This window comes from Nuphar pumila, chromosome 4 (genome assembly GCF_984573655.1).
Source record: "Nuphar pumila chromosome 4, dmNupPumi1.hap1.1, whole genome shotgun sequence".
NCBI classification, from domain to species: Eukaryota; Viridiplantae; Streptophyta; class Magnoliopsida; order Nymphaeales; family Nymphaeaceae; genus Nuphar; species Nuphar pumila.
In genome coordinates, this window is record NC_143252.1 from 35,238,359 (window position 1) to 35,259,069 (window position 20,711).

The 20,711-nt window shown below is 36.7% G+C and overlaps 1 protein-coding gene across 4 annotated transcripts in view; it reads right to left on the minus strand.

The window, feature by feature from the left end:
- The window catches only part of LOC149839963 (uncharacterized), a 40,198-nt gene that overhangs the window by 3,692 nt on the left and 15,795 nt on the right, over positions 1 to 20,711 (minus strand). For 3 of the 4 annotated variants that reach the window (XR_016431380.1, XR_016431379.1, XR_016431381.1), the window contains exon 8: positions 9,398 to 9,470. The gene's annotated coding sequence lies outside the window, so the exon portion shown is untranslated. Of the gene's footprint in view, positions 1 to 8,381; positions 9,471 to 20,711 lie in introns of those variants that run through there. The other variant, XR_016431378.1, reaches the window with a different exon arrangement.

The window sequence follows — 20,711 nt, forward strand, 5'->3', positions numbered from 1 at the left end:
TATCATTATTTGGTTTTATCATGGTATTGATGTGAGAATCCTCCTTTTCGATTACGGGGACAATGGGTTTACTTTCTAGTTCAAACCGTATTCAAAACCCATTTTGTGCTGTATCTGTATTTGGTTTCAAATCAAATTTGATCTGTTAGCATTTTTACATATAAAAATGCTTTTTTGGCACTTTTTTATGGATCCATTATTGCTATTTGTATTTTAGATCTGGTTGAAATCCTAATTCATTGGATATCATTTGGATCCATATTTAAATCCAGGTTTATTGCATATATTTTGGATTTTGGTTTAGATTTAACATGAACCGATCCCGTATCCTACCCCCTTGGCAACCCTAGGTTGTATAGAGAGAGAGAGAGAGACCCTTTTGCAACCCTACGGTTGGAGTATAGCTGATATGAAACGATGTAATACCCCAGTGTTTCTTGTTTCAGACATACGAAATTGGTACCAGAAAAGAAGAAACTCCTTTCTGGTAAATGTGAAACTGAGTTTCAATTTAACACAAAACTAGTTCCTATTATAGAAAAACAGGTACCATACGTACTTTCATAGTAATATATTTATTAGGTAAAAGACATTAAATAAAGAGGGTAAAAAACCATCCCTATTCTCATTTAAAACCTAGGAAACTAAAAGAGAAACTAAATTAAAAAGGGTGGGGCCAACTCTCTCTCTCTCTCTCTCAGAATTAGACCTGGCTGAATTATTCTCAGTAAAATTTGTGGTGGGTTTAGGAATTAGGTCATTCTAGGGTTTAGTGGTTGACAAATGTGATGGATCAAAATTTTGAAGGTTTAGAGCTTTGGCTTGAATTGAAATGACTTAAATTGCATTGAATGCGATGGTTCAAAATTTCAAATATTTAGAGTTTTGGCTTGAATGGCAAAGGCTTAAACTTTAGAGATTTCTTTTTGGAGCTGTTAAATTGTAAATATACATGTACATACATAGATGTATACATATATATTCATACTTTTAACATATAATATGTATATATATTTGTTATTCTAATATATTATATATATTTATTGTATAGAAATATATATATATATAATATTATTGGGATTAAGTCAAACTGTTAAATTGTAAATATACATGTTTATGTATATAGTATAGTATATGTGTAGATGTATACGGACATATTCATACTTTTTACATATAATATGTATATATATTTGTTACTCTAATATATTATATATATTTATTGTATAGAAATATATATATAATATATATTATAAGAATTAAGTCAAACTAGTTGACTTGATCCCAACAGCTAGATTGGGAACAAGTCAAGTCAACAAGTTTGACTTGCTCTGAGTGGCTCTCTCTCTCTCTCTCTCTCTCTCTCTCTCTCTCTCTCTCTCTCTCTCTCTCTCTCTCTCTCTCTTTGTGTATAAATAGGGGTGTTATCCCCTTTGTAAAATATGCTTTTGCACACATGTTTAATTGAATAAAATATATTTTTCATATTATGTGCCTTATTATGTGTATCACCTTTGTGGGCTTTGTCAATGTGTTCCTTAGAGGACACTTTTGTGGTTCGCTTTGTGAGATTTGTGAGTGTGTTCTTTAGTTAACACTTTTGTAGTTATTTACTCAAGTTGGAGTTGGTGGACTCTTGGTTTGTTGATTGAAGCCTCTTTGAATCTTAAAATGGTATCAGAGCTTGGCTCTTTTTTATTCTCATTCAAGTGTTCTTGATTGAGACATTGGTGGAGTGTTAGTGTGATCGTGATTGTGCAAGTGCTTGTGGCTTGTGATCGTGCATCATTAGAGGATTCAAATGCTTGCGTGATAACCATGGAGTGCTCGAATTCTTCTCTTTGTTTTCTACGTTCTTCTATTTATCCCTCTCTCTACCCATTGCTTGTAAAAATGAATGGCAATGAAAATGTCACCATTAAACCCGTGAAACTCAATAATTTTAAGTATATAACACGAGCTTCTATTAAGAAGTACCTTATTTGGAGAAAAGGGTTGAGGGGACTAGTAGATGGGTCTGATCCGGAACCCAAGCTAGTTCTTACCAAGGTAGAAGGTGAGAAAGAAGATCCACTAACCAAAAGTGAAATACCAAAGTCATTACCAACTATGAGAAGAAGTGAAAAGAATGGAGAATGTGACATGCCAAGATTATGTCTTGACTTGTTATAATAATGTGGACGTTAAAAAATGCTCTAGCCTTGTCAAATTCGAACATGCAAACAAAGCTTGGGAGTATCTCAAGAGAATGTATTCTCTTAAAGATATTGCACATGTGTGTAACATGCAAGAGAGAGCTCGAACTATGACCCAAGGTGAAAAAAGTATTAGATAATAATATAATGACTTGAACGAACTTTAGAAAGAATTTACTTTTTCAGAGCCAAAATGGCATTGCCCCAAAGATATTGAACTCCGCCAAAAACAAATACAAATAGATAGCACTTTTATCAATTTATCAATGGTTTAAGACCGGAGTTTAAAGCAACTAAGTTTATTATTCTTCATAAAGGAAAAGTTCTCTCTATTGAAGACACTATAGAGTTGAGTACAGAGGAAAATAGGTTGGAAAAACGTTTGGTAAGAAATGAAGATGACTCGATTTTGGCTGTCTCTAGACCAAGAAATTATGTTCGAACATATAAACTACCTCATTATAGAAGACAAGAAAATGACTATGATAGAAAGAAAATTATTTGTTATTATTGTCATGAACAGGGACACACCAAGCCGCAATGTCTTAAGCTAAAAGGCACAATTGAAAAGGTCGCTTCGGTTGGCTCTCAACAATAGTCCAGTGACAATCCCACATCCCAATAATCCTCTATTAGAACCATGTCTTTAGGTCAACTAGTGGAAGTTATTCAACCTCTTCCTTGTCAAGGGAACATCTTTTTCAACTACAGCCATTGTTTCATCTTTATCCAACCCTGGTAGATTTCCTTGGCATCTCGATTTAAGTGCAATGTTTCACAAGACCCCAAACTATGATATATTATTTGAATATCATAACTCAAGTGTGTCAAATGTTTTTACGGCTAGGAATAGCAGTTGACTGGAGGAAAACCGCCCTGCTTGGCCCCCATTTGGACCGGGGATGGAGGACGTGAAATGTGGATGGAGGCGGCGATGAAGGTTAAAATCAAAACTCGTGCGGGGATGGAGGCAGGGATGGACTTACGCTTTTTGCTGCCCCACTCCGCCCTGCCTCCTCCCCGTTAGTAAAATAACTAAATTGCCTTTAGGGATGCCAGTGGACCAGGGAGAAACGGGAACCCGCCCCACCTCGCCCCATTTGGATCGGGGATGAAGGTTAAAATCAAAACTCGTGCGAGGATAAAAGCGGGGATGGAAGGCAAATTTTTGAGACGAGTGGGGGTGGAGACCTTGTCCCCCGCTTCCGCCCTGGTCCATTGCCATCCCTACTTACGATCGATGGTAATCTCTTCGAATTGAGAGAATAGGAAATTTTCAAAATAAAAAAGGTTTTTTATTCCAAAAATCCAATACATTCCTAAATTAAAGCTAAATCTTTTATTTGTCTCTCAAATATCTGATCATGGTTATAACATTTCTTTGTGTTCAAATTTTGTGCAAGATCGCAAGTCAATGAAGTTGATTGGACATAGCCATAGAAAAGGAGGGCTATACTTATATGGATTTTTTAGAAATACCCAAAGCCGTCTTTTGTTGTAATGTCCAAAAATTAGATTTTAATGTATGGAATAAAAGACTAGGACATCCAAATGTATCAAAAATCCAATATTTTCTAAATTTGAAAAAAAATTGTAATCTTAATTATTTCTCTTGTGAAGAATATGTTCTTGAAAAACTAAAGAGATTATCATTCAATGAAAGAACTTTTGTTTCATCTAGAGACCACTTAAGTTAGTTTATTTGGATGTTTGTGGTCCCGCACCCCTATTATCTAAAGGTGGATATGCATATTATGTCATATTTATTGATGACTTTACTAGAAACACTTGGATATACATAAATCGTCTTTTTTTCATTTTGAAAATTTTAATAAGTTGGTTAAAAATAGGTTCGAAAACGAAATTTATATACTTCATACTGATTCAGAGGGAGAATTTGTATCAAATGATTTTAAAGATTATCTTAAACTTCATGGCATCACACATCAAAGATCTAAACCTTACACACCACAACAAAATGGCTTAAGCATAAATAAAACATAGGCACATCATTGAAACTTCAAGAACCTTGCTTATTGCTAGCCATGTGCCTAAGATTTTTTTGGCAGAAGGTGTCTTAACAGATGTTTATCTTATAAACAAAATGTCATCATCCTCTTTACAAAATATTTCACCTATTGAAAAACAACTTGTGGATTATTGCTAGACTATGAATCTTTGGTAGTAAATGTTTTGTATTAACCAACAAAAATGACAAGTTCTCTCCTAAAGTTATTCCTTGTGCTTTTTTTGGGTATGCCGACAACCAAAAGGGATATCGGTGTTATGATCTCAAGATTAAAAAATTATATATTTCTATAAATGTAACTTTTTTAGAAAAAGAATATTTCTTTGATAAAGATCAAACTAGGGAAGTAACTCAGTACTCGTTTTTATTTGATCTTGGTTCCAACCAAGATATTGATGATTGTGATTGTGATTGTAATTATGATTTTGAGAATGTCATTTAATCAAGAGATAGAGAGTCTCCATGATAATCGAACTTGCTTACAATACTCTAGACCGGGATGTCATAAACCTCCATGTGCACTTGAAAATTTATCTAATTTAGCTGAAAAAGGCCAGCAAACTAAAAAATCATCTAGAGTTTCAAAGCCTCCATCAAAATTTGTTTCATATGATTCTTTTTCGTCTAAATATCAAGCATGCATGGCCTTAATTCACTCATATATAAAACCTTCATCTTATGTTCAAGCCAAAGAATACTTTGAATAAGTTAAAGTCGCAAAGGTAAAACTAAATATACTAGAAAAGGCTCAAACTTGGTATATTCAAGATCTTCAACAGGGAAAGAAACTCATAGATTGTAGATGGATATACAAGATAAAAACAAAGAGTGATGGGACTCGTGAGAAATACAAAGCTAGACTAGTTGCCAAAGGATATGCACAAGAATATGGCATAGATAACCTATTGCCCGCATGACCACAGTTAGAACTCTCATTGCATTTGTTTCAATTAAAAATTGATCCATATATCAAATAGATGGTAAGAATGTCTTTTTAAATGAAAATCTTATAGAATAAGTGTACATGGAGGTGCCCCCAAGCATGGGTACACCTCAAGAGAAGGCCTTTTCGCCTGCATAAGCCATTGTATGGTTTGAAACAACCTCTCAAGGCTTGGCATGATAGATTTACCAATGTTATGTTTGATATTGGCTTTAGATCTTGTGTTATTGACACTATTTTATTTATTAAGAATTACTATGCAAGTATTGTTATTCTACTTCTCTATGCTGATGATATAATGGAGGAGACACAAAGAGAGTTCAACATATTAAAAATATTCTTAAAACTAGTTTTCAAATGACTGGTTTGGGTTTTCTACGATATTTTCTAAGAATAGAAGGTAACAAATGTCAAAATGAAAATTGATGATGGGGAGCCTCTGGATGATCTAACTCCTTATAGACAGCTTATCGGCGCTCTTTCTTAATAATTACTAGACCTAATATAGTACAAGTACACACAGGTAGTCATTTTCAGCACGCTCCCATATTTGTTCACATGAGTAGTTTTTGGTATTATTAGATATCTCAAAACTTTGATTTCTAGAGGCTTGTTTATGTATTCCTAATCTGCATTAGACTTGTATATATTGATGCAGATCGAAAAGGTGGCCCTAATAATGGGCAGTCAACCAAGGGTTTTTGTGTTTTCCTAGGTAAACAGATCTCATCGAGGTGTAAAAAGCAACATAAGATCTCTCTCTCCCCAACTGAAGTCGAGTATCGAGTCATGACTACTACCACAATTGAAGTGGTATGGCTAAGAAGATTGTTAGCTGATATGAGAATCAAGACTTTAGGAGCTTCAAAGATGTGTTGTGACAATAGGAGTATTATTTACATTGCCAACAACAATACTTTTCACGAAAGGACAAAGCACATGAAGATGGAGTCTTGGACTGTCATTATGTTCAAGAGGAGTATCTTCAAAGAATCACTTATCTTTCCTATGTTAAATCTAAGTACCAGTTGGCAGACTTTTCATCAAACCTCTCTCTACTCCTCGGTTTCACTACCTTTTAGGCAAACTTTCGGTTACCCTACCGTAAGTTTGAGGGGGAGTGTTACATTGTAACTATTCATGTTTATATATATATATAGTATAGCATATACGTAGATGTATACATATATTTATACTTTTTACATATAATATGTATATATATTTGTTATTGTAATATATATTATATTTATTCATTTATAAATATATATAATATATATTATTGGGATGAAGTCAAACTAGTTGACTGTATCCCAATGGCTAGATTTCTAGCAGTTGGGACCAAGTCAAGACAGTTTGACTTGCTCCCAACGGATAGAAATCTAGTCGTTGGGAGGTCTCTCTCAACTCTAAGTGCTTTCTCTCTCTTTTAGCTTTCTCTCTTATCTCTATTTGTGTATAAATAGAGGTGTTCTCCCCTTTGTAAAGTATGCTTTTGCACACTTGTTTCGTTGAATCAAATATATTTTTTATATTATGTGCCTTATTGTTTGCATCCCCTTTTGTGGAATTTATGAGTGTGTTCCTTAGACAACACTTTTGTGGTTCTCTTTGTGGGATTTGTGAGTGTGTCCCTTAGTAAAAACTTTTCTGGTTATTCACTCAAGTTGGAGTTGGTGAACTCTTGGTACATGATTGAAGACCCTTTGAATCTTTACATGAGCAATTTTAGTTATTCCTTATAAATGTCTTTGTTATCAATATTAAGTTCTAGTTATTAGTTCTTTTTTATGACAAGGAACCATAGCTAAGAATCATGTCTGCCCCCTGCAATGTAAACTCCAAGTGGGTTGATCGACACCCAATATCTTATAAATGCTTATATGAACGCATCCCAGAAATCTGTGCCAATGTTTATTAGAAACTTGTACTAATTAAGATGACTTTGGCAACTTGTGTACCTGTCCTTGTATCCTATTTTTGTCCCCATACCCAGCTTTGGCAACTATGAGAGAGAGAGAGAGGAGGTGGAGAAGGAGAAAGAGCCGGAAGAGGGAAGGAGAGGAGAAAGTGGCGGCAGAGGGGAGGAGAGGAGGAAGAGAAGAGGCTGAAGAGGGGAAGGAGAGGAAGAAGAGAAAGAGGGGGGGAGAGAAGGAAAGGAAAGGGGCGGAGGGAGAGAGAAAAAGAGAGAGAGACTCATGGCCGCCAAGAATTAGAGTTCCCACCTGGAAATAAGGAATCTAAATGTTTGAGAATTCTTTTTCTCAAAACATAAATCAGATTCAAACATGAGAATCTGATGTGGCAGGGGGAAATTAGGAAATGTGAATTCTCTTTCCTGAGAATTAACATGAATCCAAACACACCCTTAGAATACAAGTGTTTACAATATCCAAGGCCCAGCAATTTCTGTAAGCTACCGTTAACAATCTAGCCTCGTAAAGATGCAGGATCCTAAACGGCACAAGTTCAAAAGTCTAAACTCCAATTCCTTCATGCACTTTTAAGTGCACTGCCACTTGCTTTGTCACATTATATATTAAATGGTGTGCCATACAATCAAGAAGACAAGACCATACAAAATATCACTTTTTATATACCACATACATATGCACCTCAAATTACGTTTTAAGAGACTACTTACAGATACACAGCAAATTACTTTTTAGATACTACATACAGATCTTGAATACCACTGTGCCAAACATTTACCCCTCTGTCATATAGGAACACATAAATTTGTTTTCCCAAGTTCTATCACTGCTACATAAGATTAAAAATGAAACCATGTGAAAGGAGATCCATTTATTTCTCGGTGGCAACAATTCAGCAGCAAAGATTGACAAAACAAGAGACAAGTCATCGGTCTTTAACCAATGTATCTAGATGGACACTAAATCCATCATGGGATAGTCAAGACTAAGATACTCTTTAAATATTACTCATAAATTTGCAAAAATACTCCTCTAAAAGGGAGTTTTTGTCCCATTCCATTGTCTTTCCACTTCCAGCCCAGGTTCTCCAGCTCTTGAAGTTTCCTATTGGTTTTTTCCTGTATACAGTCCTGATAATCTAGCATTTAACTATTTTACTTTCACCTTTGTTTTCTAACAAACATCCATTGAATAAGTCTAACACAACGTGTTTGAAACTACAAAGAATGAATTGCCAATCTATGTCCCTCCCACCCCATCCTCCAGACCTCAAGGATAGTTTTACCTATGGTTAAGCAAGCAAACACAGTGAAACTTCTGCTTTTGGGGGTCAGTTGTTCGTTCAAATGACGTCAGAATTCAATTAAAACAAAATCAGAAAGTCTTAAACCAAACTACTTAGAAGATGGGAACTAAGACACACCATAACTCACAGTTTGCCAACAGGAGGGGCAACAGTAACTACTGAATTAGCAGCATTCTGCATAAATAAAATACAAGGTAATGTTTATTCAAGTGTTTGATGTCACAAAACACGCAAAAGAACCTTTGTGCCTCCTTTTAAACATGCTGCCATAGCAAGGGATCTTTTACCCTTTTACAGATAGAAGACCTAGACATCCTACAGTATTTGCATATTTTAGGTTTACTGACGCCCCTAGTGGCCCTCCAATTTGTCATGCACCATATAACACCACATCTTTATTCATTTCCACTTTATCTCTCTCCTTTCTTAAGCCTTAGCACCATATTCCAGGTTCACCATCAGAAGTACCCTAGTTAAAAGAAGTTGCTGATACCTAACTGGGAACACAGACCTATTTCAAAAACAAGAAAGAAAACCAACAAAGACAGAACAACCCCCTGACAACAAGTGGTAGCAATAATTGACAATGAAAAGCCTAATCCCTAGGACCTTCATCAACCGAGATCTAGAATACTTCTCCATGACTTGAGGTATTACAGCAACGTGACTACAAAAAAATATATATCAAACCTCAAAACAATATTATGATTTAAGACAATCTCTAGATTATCAGTATTCATTCATAATCATGTTCCATATTATGAGATAGATTTATAGTCCACAAGTGGAATGCACAACAGTTCTAAAAATGACATATCATAAAATCAATCATCACATAAAGATGTGGGGGCAACTACAAAAATGGGCAGTAAGCCATATAAACAGAGAACACCTACCCCTCATAATAGAAATGAGTGATTTCAAGCTGCGGAGAGTAAAATTAAAAACAAAAGAAAAGAGGGGGAAAAGGAAAGCAAAAGTGTGGATGAAATATACCTTCTAATTCGACCAAATGTAAGCATAAATCCAATCCTTCAACTAAATCAGTTGAATCTGATCCTTATGACATCTAAACAACAAATAGATACAAGAAAAAAATTATCACTCAAAAGTAATGAGATAGGCACTGGATCCTCTGACAAAAAACAAGAACAATAATAAACTTTTTCCCAAACAGGGAGGAGTCTTTTCACAGCATTCAACTGACACAAGGAGTAGAGACATTTAAGATATACAAAGGTCAACTCCGTAAAATAAAGTAAAGTTGATAGGCTACCCAGCTACCCCCTTCTTGAAAGCTGCTAAAAAATATTGGAGCATGCAGATGATGTCTCCAAGTGAGAACATGACACTGTGACCAAACTTTGACTTAGAGTATCAAATTTAATAGTCATAGCTCGTAAGGAATCCTTTCATTCAGTTCCAGATATAGAAGAAGCATGAATATAGATGCATATGCCTGGTTTCTTAGTTTAGTTGTACACTACTTCCAGTTTATCTGTTTAAACTGCTCTCTCTCTCTCTCTCTGAAATTAGCAAGAACCAATGTGCATAGCTTATATAAGGGAATTGTATCAGCTGTGAAATTATCTTCCATGTGTTTGACACAAGTATGCTTGAAGCTTAACAACATTTTGTATAGATTATTGATTATAAAGAGCAGCAACAGCAGCATGTCGAGTCAAGAATCATGCTCCCCACAATAAGACAATGTCTTCAAACCTTACCATGGCAATTTCATATTCTTTTCCTTCTGAAGGTAAATCGATATCATAATCACTTGATGATAATTACCAATCTTTTAGCAGATTTACAAACACCATCTTGCAATACAGTTCCAAAATCATCCCAACCTTGCAAGTACAGTGCATTATCGACAATGAATCTTCACTCACCCCATAACAAAAAAACCTTCAAAGTTGTTGAATCAGATTAAAGTGAGAGGAAGAGTTACTTCATTGAGTAGCTATTAGGGTTACAAAAGCTTGAATAGTAGGCAACTGATGTCTGCATCATCAGTACAATTTTTCAGTTTTGGTGCATTTGAAAGACATTAAGTATTATAGTTTGGGGTTGGGTTGAAATAGAGAAATGAGACATTATTCAGTTTACTTCAGTTAAGTTGGATAGGACAAACTATTCTTTTTTGTCTGAATTTATGATAATCATCATTAATGGTAAAGGACTAAGAAGCTTTCTTGATGGGACTATAGTAAAGCCCAAACTTGAAGATGTGAATTATGATTGTCACGGGTCTATTTCTTCAATAAGCCAGTGTGACGCGACGGTCCTTCCTTACAGCCGCAAGCCTTCCAGTCGCTCATTTGCAACTAATTTGTTACGGGCATAGAATGCTTCGTAAACCCGCGACCCGTCAAACTGCTCTATCTGGCCAGCCTAACGAACAAAGGCTGCATACCAACACTTTTTCATGTGCATAATCATTTTTATTGGCCCTACACAACACCTCGTGTGCGCTGCCTAGTGAAAGTTGATCAAGCGCAACTTCAAAAGCAAATTTCATCTAGTCTATGCCACTTGGTGCATAGTCATCTCATATCAGCTATCACCTCTGAAAAGGGCACAAACTTTGCCTTAGCCTTGCATGCAATGGAACATATTGCGACTCCATGCGCACACTACAGCAAAACCTCGTCACTAAAGGAACAAGACCTTGCAGCCCCTAGTTCGAAGATCAGTTGATGATTGAACACCATAGTGAAGAGCACCACCTAGACTCATTCGTCGGCGCTTAGGCATTCTCTCACCTAGCCCCAAGTCACCATACTCGGTTGGAATCACCTTAGGTGATTCCTGAAGGAATTAGCCCTAACTCACACGCACCCCCGTGCATCCAACCGCTATGCGTGGGACACTCCTGCAAGTCGAGAGGTCCTTAACCAAATCTCCAAAGGCAACATCCTCTTATCTGCTAGCACTGCTTAACCAAACAACGCTCCACGTCTGTGCCGCCACACAGCGATGCACTAACGACGATATTGTTGCCTATCGTGCGCCATGCTACCACCGCATCTCACCGATCAAGCCAACGCATATTGTGCGTTCCTACACTCAATGCATTTTTCACTCAATACAGCTCCGCACTGCAACCGTCACATTCCGAAAGTTCAATATGATACATTCTCCCTCACTTAAACCATTATTGTCCTCGACAATGTCAAGTTAAGAACACAGTCTTAACTGATATAACAGTTTCCCTTTGTATTTATCTTTGGTCTACTTTTTTTCTTCACCCTACTCAACTTATTCTGGTTTTCATCCACTTGCCGCAACTTTTAACACGCCAAGTTTCACTCCTTAGCGCGCTTCCGATCACTTGGACAGTGGTCTTTCGCTTCACCAACATCGAGCATTCTTTACTCGTGAGACACCAGTGCAGTCTCATACACAAGCGGGTCATCCTCGCCCGCACGACAAACTTGCCATCTTTAAGCTCATGGTTGGGGTGCCTTCCAATCCCAGCAAGGGCAATTTCAAGCCCTTCATGCTCCTCGCAGAGAAAGACCATCACCAATGTGTGCTGCAGGAATATCAACTCCCTTAGGCACCAACTTGCGGTTTTCCAACGGTCCAAACTAGTCCTCAAGTGAGGGAACGCCTTCTTGCGTATCACCCCAAAGCAGTCCTTCAAAGTGTATTCCTGGGCATTCGTCCTCACAAGAGAACCTTGGCCCAACGCTGCAACTCTCATCCAGAGCCAACACATTGTAACTCTCTCTCAGAGTCGGCAAAACGTTCCCACAAGAACCAAACCGACGAGCCACAAACAACTTTTTCCGCATTCACAATTCACAGAAGAACTGCCAAGTCAAGGGACCAAAACAATCAACATTATACTCAACATGGGCACTCCGCTAACCCACAATCCTGAGAGAGAATATAAAACTTTAGTTGAGTCTCCTATACCCAAAGGTGCAAATTCATGCAGCCAAATCCAACGTGCATTCTCTGCATGCACAAGGCAAACGTCACGCTTCACCTACGACCCTAACGCACAACTGGTAAAAATCTTTGGCTTATCTACGTACTCTTAACCAATCTTGCACTTCTGCTTACCATGATCAAGATACCCAATACCATCATGTCAGCATCTTGCTTTTGTGCTCGGTCAACAATACTTCAACTGCGCAAAATTTGCGTAACCAAGATAAACCATCATTGTCCTCTTCAGTGTCGCACACAATGAGCATCAAGGTCTCCGTGAATCTTTCTGCTCTGATGCCAATTTGTCACAGGCATATTTCTTCAATAAGCCAGTCTAACGCGACGGTCCTTCCTTACCGCTGCAAGCCTTCCAGTCGCTCACTTGCAACTAATTTGTCATGGGCATAAAATGCTTCGCAAACCCCCGACGCGCTAAACTGCCCAATCTGGCCAACCTAACGGACAAAAGCCACGTACCGACACTTTTTCATCTGCAGAATCATTTTCATTGGCCTGCACACCACCTCGTGAGCAGCTGCCTAGCGGAAGCTGATCAAGCGCATTTTCAAATGTCAAAGGTCTTTACTGCTGATGGGACTTCTCTTGAAATAGAAGGAATAGGAAATTTTGAAAAAATTTATAAAACAAAAAAAAATTATTCCAGAAATTAGACATGTTCCCAAATTAAATTTAAATCTTTTAGCTGTATCTCAAATTTCTGATTATGGGTGTAATATTTCTTTTTCTTCTCATGGTTGTTGGGTACAGGATCGCCAGTCAGGCAAGCTGATTGGGGAAGGCCATAGAGAAGGAGGACTCTATTACATGGATTTTTTGGAAATGCCGAAGAAAGCTTTTTGTTATAATATTCAAAAAATAGAGTTGGAACTGTGGCATAAGAGACTTGGTCACCCACATATAGCCAAAATCCAACATTTTCCAAATCTAGGGAAATTTTGTAACTCTGAATCATTTGATTGTAAAGATTGTATTCTCGGCAAAATGAAAAGATTACAGAACCTTTTTCTCTTCAAGACCACTTGAATTAATACACTCGGATGTTTGGGGTCCTGCACCAGTAATTTCTAAAGGAGGATTTGTTTACTATGTTATTTTTGTCGATGATTTCTCCCGACATACGTGGATGTACTTTCTCAAACATAAGTCTGAAGTATTTTCATACTTTCAAACTTTTCATAATATGGTTAAAAACAAGTTTCAAAATGATATTACTATTTTTCGCACAGATTCAGGGGGAGAGTTTTTATCCACAGATTTTCAAAATTATCTTAAATTGCATGGCATCACACATCAAAAATCTTGTCCTTATACACCTCAACAAAATGGACTGGCAGAACGAAAACATCGTCATATTATAGAAACCACTAGGACTTTATTAATAGCAAATCAAGTCCCGAAAGACTTTTGGGCAGAAGCTGCCTTAACTATCACCTATCTCATTAATAGGATGTCATCTTCTTCGTTACAAAATATCACTCCCATTGAAAAACTTATGAACATTTCTCGAGACTACTCTAGACTAAGAATATTTGGGTGCAAATGTTTCATATTTACTGACAAAAATGATAAACTTTCCCCTCATGCGATTCCCTGTGCCTTTTTAGGATATGCTGAAAACCAGATTGGTTATAGATGTTTTGACTTCAAAAATAATAAACTATATGTGTCTAGAAATGTTTCCTTTCTTGAAAATGAGAGCTTCTTTGATTTTAAAAAATTAAAAGACATCACTGAGTACTCCTTTTTGCTAGATCTAACATCGACATCTGATGAATATGACCTTGACTGTAACTTTGATGATGATCAAAGAATTATTGATCTTAATGTTGAAAATGAAGAAGTTCATAGAGATACTAGTATTCAATATTCCAGGCGACAAGAGTCTAATCCTCCATGTGCACTTGAGAAATATTCTAACATTCCAACTAGACAATCAACCCGAATCTCGAGGCCTCCAGGAAAGTTTGTATCATACGAGTCTTTCTCACCCACATATAGGGCAGTTATTGCATTAATTCACTCATATGAAGAACCATCCACATATTTTCAAGCAAAAAATGATATCAAATGGATAGAAGCCATGAAAGCTGAATTAGATGCACTTGAAAAGGCTTCTACATGGAATATTCAAGATCTTCCTCCAGGGAAGAAAACTATAGGATGTCGATGGGTTTATAAAATTAAAACCAAGATTGATGGTACTCTTGAAAGATATAAAACCCGTTTAGTAGCCAAAGGTTATGCCCAAGAATATGGGATTGATTATGAAGAAACCTTTGCTCCGGTGGCTCGTATGACTACTGTCCGAACCTTAATTGCCTTAGCTTCTATCAAAAAATGGTCTATTTTTTAAATGGATGTCAAAAATGTTTTTTTAAATAGAAAGCTAGTTGAAGAAGTATATATGGAACCCCCTCCTGGTCTAAGTATTCCTAAGGGTAAAGTCCTTCGCTTAGAAAAAACTCTTTATGGACTTAAACAAGCACCAAAAGCTTGGTATGATAGGTTTAGTCGTGTTATGATTGATATTGGTTTTCAATTCTGTTTAACTGACACTGCTTTGTTTATTAAGAATTCTGATGCAGGGATCATTGTGCTTCTTCTCTATGTGGATGATATGATCATCACCGGAAGCGATAAACAGGGAGTTGAAACAATCAAAACACTTCTTAAATCTCATTTTGAAATGACTGATTTGGGCTTGTTGAGATATTTTTTAGGCATTGAAGTTGCTTATTCTCCTAGAGGATATTTATTATCTCAAACTAAATTTGCTTTTGATATTGTTTTCAGGTCTGGTATTACTGATGATAAGAAAGTCGACACTCCAGAAGTTGTTAATGTTAAAATGAAGATTGATGATGGAGAACTTCTTGCAGACCCTACTCCTTACAGACAGCTTGTCGGGGCACTTTCCTATCTATCCATTACCAGACCAGATATAGCACATGTTGTTCATACAGCAAGTCAATTTCAACATGCTCCTACTTCTGTTCATATGGGAGCAGTCATGCGTATTATCAGATACATCAAGTCCTCTCTTTCACGAGGACTTTTCTTATCTTCCTCGTCTTCTCTTGATTTAATTGCATATACTGATGCTGATTGGGGAGGTGATCCCAATAACAGACACTCAACCACTGGCTTTTGTGTCTTTTTAGGGGAATCATTAATCTCGTGGAGGTGTAAAAAGCAGCAGAAGGTATCTCTCTCATCCACCGAAGCTGAATACAGAGCCATGGCAACCACGACCATGGAAGTAGTTTGGCTCCGACTACTGCTTGCTGATATGGGAGTTGAAGCAACAAAGGCTTCACAAATGTGTTGTGACAACAAAAGTGCGATCTGCATTGCCAGTAACAGAACATTCCACGAACGCACCAAACACATCGAAATGGATTGTCACTACGTCAGAGAGGAATATCTACACGGGATAATTGATCTGCCATATGTCACTTCAGAATATCAGTTAGCAGACTTCTTTACAAAGCCTCTCGCTACTCCCCGATTTCACTTTCTCTTAGACAAACTTTTGCTCATTGTACCGTAAGTTTGAGGGGGAGTGTTAAAATGTAAAACTGTACATATATGTATATATAATAATATTATATTATTATATATATATATATATGTAAATACATTTTTCATTTCTTTCTTTTCTGTAATTTTTTTCTTTTATTTTTTTTTTGTCTTTATGTCATCTAGTTCAGTTTGAACTAGAATGACTGTCAGACTTGACTAGCAATAGAGCTGTTGGACTGTGCCCAACAGCTCTATTGAGTCCTCTTTCAGCTGTGTATATAAAGGGGTGCAGCCCCTCTTGTATTTTACTCCAATGCTTCTTAAGCAATTGGTTTTTCATATCAATAAAGAATACATTTTTATTTTTATTTTGTTTCCAGTTATACCCTTTTTAAGGGTTATGCTTTAGTGTCATTCTTGACACTTGCTCTTGTTAATCTAAGCTCGTGTTTCGAAGATCCCCATTTCATTTCATTTCACACATTATTCATCTTCCATTCTTTAACCACATTCTCATAATTCGTATCTCCAAGTGTGGGCTTCATTGCAGTTTATCAAGAAAGCCTCCTCTAGTCCTTTACCATCAATGATGGTTATCATAAATTTAGACCAAAAATAATAGTTTGTTTCATCCAACTTAACCGAAGTCAACCGAATAGTGTCTTCTTTCTCCATTTCAACTCAACCCGCAAACTATAATACTTAATGTCCCTCAAATGCAAAAAAAAAACTGAAGAATCATATGCACGATGCTCACTTCAGCTGCCCTCTACTCAAGCTTATGAAGCCACTTCTCACCTTCACCAATCTTCTCTATCAGTCCTTCAATGGCTCTAATACCATGTTGAATAATATTTAAGAGAGAGGAAGAGTTACTTCATTGAGTAGCTATTAGGGTTACAACAAGATAAAAAGGGGGTGTCGACCCCCATAGAGGCCACTACAAGACAAAACAGAGATAGTGGAGTACTGGGTTAAAAGCTGGTTTACAGTAATATGCCTATACGATAATTTATATAAAAAAAACATACAAATAAAGGGTATTACACATTACACACAATAGGAACTACGGCATTTCCTCAACAAAAGCTAATTATCGTATTTTCTTTAATCTTTCGATGGAAAACGGTTGCCATGGCCCTCTAATTGAATTTAATCAACAACCTTCCAGCAGATATACATGGCATTCATTAAACATCCAAATAACACCATTCTTGCAAATAAAAGTGCACCACTCCAAGCTACAACAGCAACATCTTCGGGTACTGAATACTCCATTTGTCGAAGAACACAAACGCTTAACCTTACTGCCCAAGTTTGTATTTTCAGGTTTAGGACTTTTATATAGGTTCATACAATATTCAGCATTTCAATCATGGGATGTTCACCTCAGTGCCTAAGTGATGTGTATTATACCTCGCTTTGTTATAAGCAAAAACAACTTTAAAGCATATCCATTGCTCAGGAATCAGGATTCTAACCCAGACATAATACATGGTTAATGAGGCAATTCATTAAACCTTTCGTAATGCATTTTTGTTATGCAATGTTGAATATTATGTTGGACCTTGCGGCAGATTATTAGCATACAGCAGTACCAGTCAGATATCCATCATCTGTAGACCAAATCTGAGATCTTCCTATTACAGTGCGCATTGAAAGAGTTGATATTAGATACCAGGCAAATGCCGCATTTTCACCTTCACTACCCATGCAAAGCACAAAACCAATCCATCATCTTCTTCCCTTCCCTTCCCTTCTTATTCAAATCTATGTCACATAGGTGCGGGTGCGGATGCGGCGATTCGGCACTTTAAAAAAGCTTGGGTGCGAGGGTGCGGGGAGGATATATATATAATTTTTAACAGTTTTAAGTTAACACTACGTGTATGTGTGTGCACTTATGTATTTATATACATAATATAGATAATAACTGAACTTGGTTAGGGTTAACCGAATCTACTTTTGGACAAAAATGGACCTCAGTGTGGTTGACTTCACCTGACACAAAGGAAGTTGTGTCACGCCCGCATGGGTGCGGGTGCGACACGGGTGTGGACTGGTGCCCTGTTATCTTAATTTAGGTTTTTCATAACATGGGTAATTGGAGGCCATCTCACTCCAAAATTTCAAAAAAACAAGGAAAGATTATCGCATTGTGCCACACCATACAATAAGATGTGTCACTGTACCGATGCATGAATCAATACGATATAAAGCATATGTCGTATTTTTTAAGATTATTGGTCCATATCAGACTGCTGTTTCATACGTTACAGGGGTGTATTGTCCTATATCATACGACACACCGCGTATTGTATGAGTCAACTATTTTCTAGCTTTTCTAACGCTAGAAAAGTGGTGATTGGACACTTCAGGATGACCCTTTTTAAGCCTTTAGGTGTCATTTTGACCCCAAATGACCCCATTTCCACCTCTCCCCCCAAACCCCATTTCATAGCTAACCCGTTTATTTTTTAGATCAAATCAATATCAAAAGTTAGGATTTTTGCTAGATTCAAGCCCTGGAGGTGTGATTTACCACAAATCTACCCATTTTCATCCTAAGCAACCTATGTTTTTTACCTCTAACCCTCAAATTCAAGCCCTAGGAGTTAGATTTGTATGAAATTGAAGTAGGTATTAAAGTATGGAAACCAAAGGTAAACTCATTTCCTTTGATGTTACTCCAAAATGTCTTCATTTTCACTTTATGTGTATTGCTGAGCTTATTTCTACCTATTTTCACCTTATACCACCTATTTTTGGTTCTTCATTTCCAACCTAATACCAATACATTACATGTTGTCCTCAACAATACATGAGTCATTGTATGTTAACATCTAGGCAATGTACAAGAATAGGTATAACGATATCATTGAGTGTGCTCACCGTCCTATGACCATCAAAACGTATTCCCATATCACAGATTTTATGCTTGCAAACTAGAACTAAAATTATTGCTGGTCACTATGAAGTGTCTTTTCTAGCAAAAAGAATAAACCTTCAAAGTTACAAACTCCTAATTATACTTGAATATTCCGCAATTTGCAGAAAAACTGTATGTTAACATAAGATTATATAATGCAGATATAAAAATTAGATCAAGGACAGGTGTTTCCCTGAAAAAGAAGAATTCCCCAAAAAGTTTTGCAATGAGTTCCACTCACAGCATTTTTCCAATTACAAGCAACCACATACTAGCAAACTTAGTTTGCACAATACATTGAATAAAATGATTGCAAACACCATAATTGACAATGAAGAAACAAGTAATTATGGTAACTTAAACCATGTACTCCTTCCAAAGAAAAGTAATATGGAAATTCAACCATGAACTTCTTCTAAAGGGAACCAAATGATCTGCCCAGCCATTCTTCACATATTACATAATAGTAGCCCATGAGTAACCTCTCCTAGAGAAGTCATTACTTAGCAGATGTTCAAGTGCACCAACCACACTCTACAATAGAGAAAATGGAAAAGCAGAGGTCTGGACAACAGTATGGATCTTTAACAAAGTATTAAAGCACTCTTCCACTAACAGCTATACACATGTCATGCCTTGAAGGTTTGGAGTCTGGACCACCATTATTTCTCTACTGCACCTACATTAGGCACCACACCGCAAAACTTGACAGGTGACACATACCAAAACCATGCACTCCCAATTCACAGCAACCCCAGGAAAAAATGAGCAGGAGGTCTGTCTACATGAAGTTCATATGTTTCCACCAAAACATCCATCTTCCCAACTTAATAACAACACAAATACGAAAGAAATGCTACTAATCCATTTGTTCCGGTACACCCAGCCTCCTCAGTCTATTCACAGCCCTGTGCCTATCTCCTTCGATGAATAGCACAGAAGTCAAAGACACGAAAAAACTACATAAATATATAATCTATCAACGAGCAACAAATCTAAACAAATGCAACATTCTCCCAACAAAGTCAATCAAACTTACACAAGTATCAGCCAAGTTACCTGGATACAAAATAGGCTGGCATGCCCAAGTCTAATAGTTGGCAACACCACTCCATGTTTTAGATCTTCATGAACTTAATAACTTTTCTTTCCATTTTTTGACAGAGAAAGCTGGGGTTAGACCAGTTATACAACCATATACCACTTGGGATTCTAACTTACAACGTCCCAACACAAGATGATGTGTACTAACTGCCCCTGCCAGACAAGTGAAGCCCCCCGTTGGTTGAACTCAATAACTTTTCGCTATTAGACATTGTGTTTAAAGACATTTTTGATAATTGTGTCTAATATTAAAAGCATTTTAATGCCTTCATGTTACATATACCTTCAGGCTTTTAATTGAATCATCAAAAGAAGCCAAGACATAAAGTATTAGCATCTTACTGATTTTTAGACTTATGCACTGTATTACTGACTTGAGACCTATTTACCGATGTCTAATGCTTTACCCTCTCTCTCAGTAGCTCAAAAATCAAACCTACGTAATGGATATTGGTGATATTTTGAAAATATCACAATTTTATTGCAATATTGCAAAAGAAAATATAATTCTAAAAAACACAATTTCTCAAAACATCACTTTTGAAAGCATTGTCTTCTTATCATGATTAATGTGATAGGAAGTTAGGAACCTATTTTTTAGGATTATATATGATATACATACATATATACATATATATAATATACTGTTCTTTAAAATATCACAAGATTTTCCCAAGACAGAATTGTGACATAATTCAAACACGTGTGCATGTATAACCTATGTAGTCAAAAGCGCTAGGCGGTGTCTAGTCGGTAGACCCCTAAAAAGACTACTAGAGGACAAGGGGG